General features: G+C 45.0%; 1 non-coding gene across 1 annotated transcript; it reads right to left on the reverse strand.

The window, feature by feature from the left end:
- Window positions 1–8,847: 8,847 nt before the first annotated feature.
- On the reverse strand, window positions 8,848–9,008 carry LOC138565558 (U1 spliceosomal RNA). Its single transcript, XR_011301400.1, has one exon. It is a non-coding gene; the product is annotated as a U1 spliceosomal RNA (small nuclear RNA).
- Window positions 9,009–9,302: the final 294 nt, after the last annotated feature.

The raw sequence follows: 9,302 nt of genomic DNA on the forward strand, positions 1-9,302 counted from the left end.
TGTTTTGGCGGGATTTGTGGCAACATGTTGTTCTTAAAACAATTCCACACTGTTTCACCAATCAGCACAACATTTTGCATAATTGCCTGTTAGGGCCCTCCAGACATTACTGGCTGCATGACATATGGGGCTGATTCATGGAATTGTTTGCACCGAAAAACGGGAATTTGTGTGCCATTCTGCCCGCAAATCCTTCTTTAACAAATGGGGATTTGCGGGCAGAATGCCGCACAAATCCCTGTTTTTTGGCACAAATAATTGCATGAATCAGCCATGGACACTGCACCCCTTTTCCTGAATTTCAGCAAAAATCAAGATGTGTAAGTGGGTTTGTGGCAAAGCATTGATCCGTATACAATTCCACACCTGTTCACCAATCTGCGCCAAACTTTGCATGTTAAGACCCTCTCGACATGACTGGCCACCCCATTTCCTGGATGATTTCAACACAAGTAAAACTGTGTTTGTGGGTGTATGGCTTGGCAACGCGTTGTTCCTTATACAATTCCATACTGTTTCAACAATCTGCACCACATTTTGCATAGTTACCTGTTAGGACACTCCCAGAATTACTAGCTACATGAAAATTGGACACCCACCCCTATTCCTGGATTTCAGCACTTTCACAGATGAGACGGTTGCTGGAAATTGGCAAAACATCAATGTGTTCATAGAAGAACCAGTCAGGACATGAGGAAAAAAACTCGTTTCTAAGATATGTGTACTGTAATGCACCACAATGAACTGCACCACACCAGGTTGAGGTGACAGGTGGGGAGAGAGCACAGAAGGTCCCAGTATGCGGCAGGACACCAGCTATCACCTCCCCCCAACGTCTGCTCGGGGGTATGTCAGCCAGCCACACACACCTTTTCTCAGTGCAATTTACTTCAGGGTGCAAAGCACATCAAGAGATAAGCGAATCGGAACAGAGGCCTACAGGATCGTTGTTATCATGTCTGTCTACAGAATCCGTTCAGAGAATGGGTACTTCTGCTAGTGTATCATAATGTAATTATTCAAGCAGCTTTCTCTGATATCGAACTTGTCGTGATACTGGAGAAAATCAAATCTTTTAAACAATCTTGTCTCATCTTGAACTGCTATCATTGAGTTAAAATATGTTGTTTTGACTGAAACAAGTGTAGAAAAGACATGTAAAGTGCGTAGTATATTTTAGAATTCAATGGCCCTCATTACGAGTTTGGCGGCAACCATGCCGGTATTGGCGGCATGGCTGCTGCCCAAATCGCGTCGGGTCTGGGTCCTCGGAATGAGGATTTACCGGGCCATTTCGAGTTCTTAAGGCTCGGTTATTCCTCCCTCCAAGGACCGGACATAGTCCTTCCCCATTCCCATTTCAGCCCCCATAGGGCTGAATGGGAATGGGAGAGGGAGCAAACAACGGGCCATTACGAGATGGCCCGTTGTTTGCTCCCTCTTCCCCTCGCGGGACCCGGTAAGCACGCCTGGTTTTCCCAGGCGTGCTTACCGTGTCCTGCGAGGGGAACTCATAATGCGGCAGTACGGAGTGAACGGCGCCGGCACCTTTTACGGCGCTGTTCACTCCGTACTGCCAGGGTCTTAATGAGGCCCAATATATTTTTATGCAGGCTGTTTGAATTAATGCTTCTTTAGACTCATAATTTATTAGATTTATAGATTTATATAGGCAAGTAATTCGTTATTTTGGTTCATTGTGGTTTTTCTGTAATATTATGTGATCTCCATAGTGTAAGCTGGAGTTACATTATTCTTTTAAATAAATGTAACTGGCATGGCATACTTACGTGAGCCAAAGTTTTAAAAACACAAAATATTCCTACAAAGTGTAATTGGATGATAGCTTTATTTCCTCCCATTCCCTTCCAGTACTCACATGGAGTGAGGAAAAAACAAATGTAGGGCAGCCTTTAGAAATTACCGCCCACATCCAGGAAATAGCATTCTTGGGGAATGTGTTCACACCCAATAGGGTTCAAATGAGCTGGAAAATAACCCAGCTATAATTGAATGGTCACAACCAACATTAGACACAGAGGTGCAACCGTTTATGGGTTTTGCCAATTTCTACCGCTGATTCGTCATGGGTTCTCTGTGATCTTCCAACCTCTCATTCACATTACCAAAATGGACTTGTGCTTACAGTAGACTCACTGACACATGAATCCTTTGATGAAAACCTACTGTTCCAATCAAGTCCTCATACAACTGTATCATGCCAAACCTTTTGTGATGGAGTCCAACGCATCCAACTCCACGCTAGGAGTAGTGTTATCACAATGAGGACCTAATTGTTTGCCTCATACACTGGCACAATACTCCAAAAAACTAAATTCAGCAGAACACATCTGTCCTATCAATTTCAAGAACATACTGGTGATAAAAGGTTTTTTAAATGATTTGCAGCATAACTTGGCAAGTGTGATCTATCCTATGGCGGTGCTAAGTGACCACAAGGCGGCTTCGCTATGATGGTTCTTAGTTTGATAACGTCTTATACAGGGAGGTAATTTCACCAAAATGCCACGGGTAGCAGAAGTGACATCACACAGCCCTTCACCTCTGGTGACATCACAGGATGTGATGTCATTTGACACCACCCTCAAGCGACATCACAGGAAGTGATGGTACAGGACCTTCAGATGTGTCTAACACCCGTGTTTCCAGTCATACTCATACACCTCCTCTCGCGTCCACACATACTGCATTCTTCACAAAGGCACACACCCACCCAGCCTGAACATCCAGAACATTCAAACACACACTATGACATTCATATTTTTCAAACCCCAGTCACTTACACTTAAACCTTGTCTAACATCTACACTCACTGCATTCCCCACACAGGCACACAGACCTGCCCAGAACATTCAAACACACAGTATCACATTTCTTTTCATTCACCCACCAGTCACACTCACTCATAGACACTTCTCTCGTGTCCACTCACACTGCATTCACCACAAAGGAAAGCACCAACCCACCCAGAGCAAACATACACTATCACATTCCTATTTATTCACCCGCCAGTCATTTACTCATACACATTCTCTTACATTCACTCTCACTGCATTCTCTACACAGGCACACACCCACCCACACAGAACATTCAAAAACAAATGATCACATTCCTACTCATTCATTCACTAGTCATTCTTTCGTGCATCTTCTCTTACATACACTCTCACTGCATTCTCCAAACAGGCACACACCCACCCACACAGAACATTCAAAAACAAATGATCACATTCCTACTCATTCATTCACTAGTCATTCTTTCGTGCATCTTCTCTTACATACACTCTCACTGCATTCTCCAAACAGGCATACACCCACCCACACAGAACATTCAAAAACAAATGATCACATTCCTACTCATTCATTCACTAGTCATTCTTTCGTACATCTTCTCTTACATACACTCTCACTGCATTCTCCAAACAGGCACACACCCACCCACACAGAACATTCAAAAACAAATGATCACATTCCTACTCATTCATTCACTAGTCATTCTTTCGTGCATCTTCTCTTACATACACTCTCACTGCATTCTCCAAACAGGCACACACCCACCCACACAGAACATTCAAAAACAAATGATCACATTCCTACTCATTCATTCACTAGTCATTCTTTCGTACATCTTCTCTTACATACACTCTCACTGCATTCTCCAAACAGGCACACACCCACCCACACAGAACATTCAAAAACAAATGATCACATTCCTACTCATTCATTCACTAGTCATTCTTTCGTGCATCTTCTCTTACATACACTCTCACTGCATTCTCCAAACAGGCACACACCCACCCACACAGAACATTCAAAAACAAATGATCACATTCCTACTCATTCATTCACTAGTCACTCTTTCGTGCATCTTCTCTTACATACACTCTCACTGCATTCTCCAAACAGGCACACACCCACCCACACAGAACATTCAAACACACAAACTATCACATTTCTTCTCATTCACCCACCACTCACTGACCCATATCACATATATACATCATACACGCACTACAGATATGCAAAATACACATTACATTTAAAAAGAAAGAAAAGCCTTCTTACCTGTTTTTCCAACTCTGGGTAGTCACTCCAGGCCACCCTCGACTCCTCTTTGCTGCTCACAAACAGGAAGCAGGAAGCTGGCAGAGCTTTCTGGTTCGTGTATATGAGCTGCAAGGATGCTGAAAGAGAAGGGGTTGTAGATGATTGTGATGCATGCCACCTGTGATGGTCAGCTCCAACTCCTACTGAGCGCTTCCTTCTCATGCTGCAAGTCTGGCCCAGCCTTCACCCTGATGAGTATGGAGGGGGCCCCCGGTACCCCAGTGCTCCGAGTATGTGACTCGATCGTTGGCAGTCAAGGTGAGCAGGGTTGCGGCCTGCTGGGGTGTCTCGGGAGCCCTGGCTGTGTATGTGTGCAGTGGCAACACCTTGGTGTGTGGTGTGTGCGTGCAGTGGTGTTTGAAATGGGAAGGTGGCAGCACCCCACTCTGTGTAGTGTGTGTGCACACAGGGGAAGAGGCAGTGCTTCAGTGTGTGTTCATGCACAGGGGAGGTGGCAGCTCACTGCACCTCAGCAGATTGGTCTTTGGATATGCTCTAGCTAAAACCCATATTGGTGACCAGGGGATTGCAGACAAAATAAGTAACCAATTTCTCTCACATAAGGGGGCGAAATAGTGATACCAGTGGGCATCCGTTTCTGGAGCCAGCCCCCAGTGTAGCACAATCCAATCTTCCCCTGTACAGGAATCTTGCTGTGTGCCTGACATTGTATTGATTTGTTTGGGCAGTGGTCACCCCACAGCCAACAAAGGGAGCGACATGTGACTCCACTGCACAGACTGTCAGAGTCATGGCCATGCACAGTGCCTACCACTTTTATATGTATGCTTTATTCCACTGCACGTAGAATGCATATGGCAGGACTAGGCTTGAAGACAAAGGGTGCAGGCACGCTTTTCTGGACCCCATTTAAGCAGGCCCTTCCCACTAGCATATGCTGTGATTGGAAATGCAGGGGATTCCACAGACCCACAATACTTTAAATAGCCAATACAAAATATCACCAACTGTCTTTACATTCCAAACCAGACACCTAAACACAATGCAAATGTGCCATACATAGTTACAATGACCAAGCATACACATAGCAGACTGCCAGTATCCAAAGAAACACACATCAATTTACGAGACACAAGTCAAGAAAGAGATTCAGGAAGTGAGCACTCACATTGAACACCTGACAAGTACAGCGTATGATATAAAAATGCAAAAAAAAACTTAATGTCACAAATTGCCAATCCATGGATACAGGACAAACTTGTTTTATAAATCCAACATTTATTCTTTTATTCATGAGCAGCAGGTTGGGTTTTGTTCTCTGCCGGGGTACTTGTCTTCTCACCACCAGCCCCATTTCCATCTGTTGTCTCCTTTTAAATTTCAGGCCACACCTTCTGATAGTACAAAACAAGATCACCTGTTGTGAGTTGTTATTCCTACTGTGCGTGCCAGGGGTGTTGCTAGGTCTGGAAAAGACCTGGGGCTACACTAATTGCGGAACTGTTGGGACTGGGGGTTAGCTAACCTTTTGGTTGTAGCTCCTGAGATTCTATCCAGGGCTACAACCAAAAGACCAGGGCCTATAGCCCCCTTAGCAATTCCTCCCATCCGCCTCTCCCCCAGCAACACCTCTGGTACGTGCTGCAGTTCGCTTTCCGGTAAACCAAGCTAATGTTCTTTCTCGATTCAGCAGGATCTGACCTCTAAGTCCTATTTAAGACCCATATCTGGCTTGTGTCCATAAAAAAAGTCACACTACTTGTGTGGCATCCATTTCTGGAACCTGTGAGGTGTGCGCAAATCCTGTTTGACTCTTTTTAAAATGCTACATCAGCCCTCAATGCTGCCGATGTTTCACAGCCAGTGCCAAACCACCAACACCCATCAAACAAGTACAGGTAAATCAAATAAGTCCAGGTAATCAAACCACCTGGATACCCCAGTAGGGAGGTCTGAATCTGATTTATATTAGGACCGCTGCAAGCACTAGCAATATAGGCAGCTGTTTAGGATGCTGGCCAGCATCTGTTGCTGTAATCAACACACAGTTAAGTTACGTTCTTGGTTAGATGATCAACCTGTGCACTTCCCTAACAGAACTCAAACTTTCAACACAAAACAGTTGTTGCTGGACACAGTTGAAATCCTAGCTGAATAAGAGCAAATTACCCTTGTACTACAAGAGAGGAAAGGTCAGACAGCACATGGAAAGTATGCAAATGTGCACCTGAATCAAAACATTTTTCAACGGGGTCTAGTGACTAAATATACTTCTCTCATATTTAGCAATTAGGATCATTCAGTTTGATTGTGGAAAACTAGTGTTTACCTGATATTTACAAACTTATAAATAAAGTTTTGCTTGTCAAAGAGTGATTCTTCCCACAACTCTAAATTTCTCACTCCAATAATCGGCATGATGCCAAATCACTGTGACGGCAAAAGTGGGAAGACACCTGTTGCCTTCCCAACCAGTCCATAACATCCACATGGTAACGAAAATATATCTTGTCAGTTTCAATATGAAGAACTTCTTATCCAAATAAAAAGTGATTTCACTTGTTAAACTTAAACCATTTCACAAGAAGGTGGGGTACAAAAGCCTTACATTTAGCTAGCTTCATGAACATGATTGGTGATGTTGCAGAAATTCCTTGAGTGGAACTATTTCCTGAATTTTAGGAAATAATTGAAAAATACATTAAAGATGCTTGTGAGAGTCAAGAAGGTAAACAATGTAGCAAAGTATTTATAGTACTCTAAAATATATTTTCCCATGATTCATGCCATTTTGTATTCACTCTGTAACCTACAGCAACCAATCCTGTCCACCCAAATGCACCTCCTGTTTTTTTTTGTCAATCTTAAATAATTTAGAATTAAATGGAGTATCCCATCCTGTACACAGTTCTATTAATAATCCTTCAATACTAGGGACCTCATTAGGACCCTGGTGGTAGCCCTGCCCTTATTAAGGGCACGGCTGCCGCCGGTAATGAAATTTTACTGGGTCCATGGAATGGGCAATTACCGGGTCATGCCGACCCGGTAATTGCCCATTCCATGAACCCAGTTAAAATGAATCCCATGCTGACAATGGGCCCATTGATAACAGGCCCGTTGGTAGCATGGTAGTCCCCTCGCGGGACCCGCAAAGGACGTCTGGTAAAAACAGACGTCCAGAGCGGGTCCCACTAGGGGAACTCGTAATAGGGCGGAATGGGTTTAACGGCGCCAGCACCTTTACCAGTGCCCTTAAACCCATTCCGCCAGGGTCCTAATGAGGCCAATTGTCAATGGCATTCATGGGCTGACCTCATGGAACTGAACAAAAGTGGCACATCTTCAGCTTGGCCTAAACCAGGCTTGTCCAACCTTTTTGAATGTGGGGCTGAAGCATTAACTTTTTGTAACCAAGTGGGCCTAGTGAGCCAAAAGTCAACAACCTCACCCAAAGCGGTATATTAAAAAAGCGATATTGTGTGACCTTTGGCACAATAGCATCACAGGCAGGGATAGCCAAAGATAGCTTTTGTTGTCAGGGACAGTGATCAAAGGTTAGTTGCTTGTGATTTCTTTCAGTGTGTATGTGTTAACACTTTTCTGTAATAGTGGGGGTGACCGAGCATAGCGATCTATGGAGGGTTTGGGGGGTTCCCCCCAAGAATTTCTTCTCAAATAGGGGGTTGAAATGGTGCATTTTACAGCAGAAAAAGTGACCAAACAGCCATAAGTTTACAATTAGTTGTAAAGGGGAACATTACAATTCCATGTCACCAATAGCAGACAAGAACATTTTACAACACAGCACATTTTAATGATCAATGGGCCTCATTCCGAGTACGGCGCTAACCAATGGCGCTATTAACGCCTTGGTTGACGCCGTACCCGGACCGGCAGCGCCTTGGTGGTTGGCGGAATTACCGCCCCATTCCAAGGTTGGCGGGGCGGTAATTCTCCAATCCCCATTTACCCTTCCCCATTCCCATTCTTGCCCCATAGGGCATAATGGGAGTGGGGAAGGCGTCAATTACGCCACCGTAAATTACGGTGGCGTAATTAACATCAAGGTCCCTTAGCGCCATGGTATTTAACGCCTGCTAAAAGCAGGTGTTAAAAGCACCATGGCGCTAAGGGAACTCGGAGTATGGCGGTAAGGGATTACCGCCACCGCTCTCGTTAGCGGTGGCCGCTATCCCTTACCGCCATACTCGGAATGAGGCCCAATGTGTTCACAGTGTAAGACACCACTGTCACTGATGCTGGTTGTGCCCAAAATATTCCTCTGTAGCAATATGCCTATGCTGGCTGTTCCCAATTTAGGCCATCATTGTCCTTTACAAAGCATGATTGATGCTGCCTGAGCATGTGCAGTGTGCCCAATACATATGCCAGCTAATCTGTATAATACACATTCATTACTTCTGTGTTAATGATTGATGCTGCTGGGTCATGGCTGAGGACTGTAAACTTCCTCTTGTGACCCCTTGCATGGGTAACCAGAATCTCTGGTTGTCTTGCAGACGTTCTACAGGCCAATCAGAGCCCACGATTCAAGGGAACTTCTGTGGGCTGATGAATGCCCAGGTCACTTAGTGAAATCACCAGTAAATCAGGGCTGTGGGCCCGAGCTGTTCGGAGCTGGCCCTCCACGTAACTGCAGCAAAATATATTCTGCTACAAGAGCAGGGGCTCTGTGTGCAACCAACCTAGCAGGCCTAGTGGACACTTTACCTTTTCTTTCTTTCACCAATAAATCAGGGAAGAGCGTAAACTCAGTCCCCCACTACCAGAAATAATGCAGTCGAGTATCCCATATTTGAGGACATCGCAGGGGTCAGCACATCCGGTGTGCAATAGATGAGCGTCACCCTAGGAGAACCACCTTTTTTTTGTTCTCCCCATTTCCAATTCAGTGTATTCCCCATTACATACCCTTAAGGTGTTTAAAGCTAAGTGAGGGGGCTCCAGTTTTAGCCAAGGTTACTCAGCCTAGCTCAGCTCAGCCTGAGGTCCAGACATGCTTTGCATCCGTTTTCTTCCTTGGCCTCAACCTTCACCCCCGCCACCGCAGGGTTTCAAGCATGGTTTTGAAGTTAGCCATGACTCCAGTTTCAGCCGTGACTACTAATTCCAACTGAGCCTGCGCACTGAGCTTTGCTTTCACTTTCTTCACAGCATCTGCCTTCATCACGGCATCGCCTCTGGCCCCG

This window comes from Ambystoma mexicanum, chromosome 1q, assembly GCF_040938575.1.
Source record: "Ambystoma mexicanum isolate Mex_15411 chromosome 1q, UKY_AmexF1_1, whole genome shotgun sequence".
NCBI classification, from domain to species: domain Eukaryota; kingdom Metazoa; phylum Chordata; class Amphibia; order Caudata; family Ambystomatidae; genus Ambystoma; species Ambystoma mexicanum.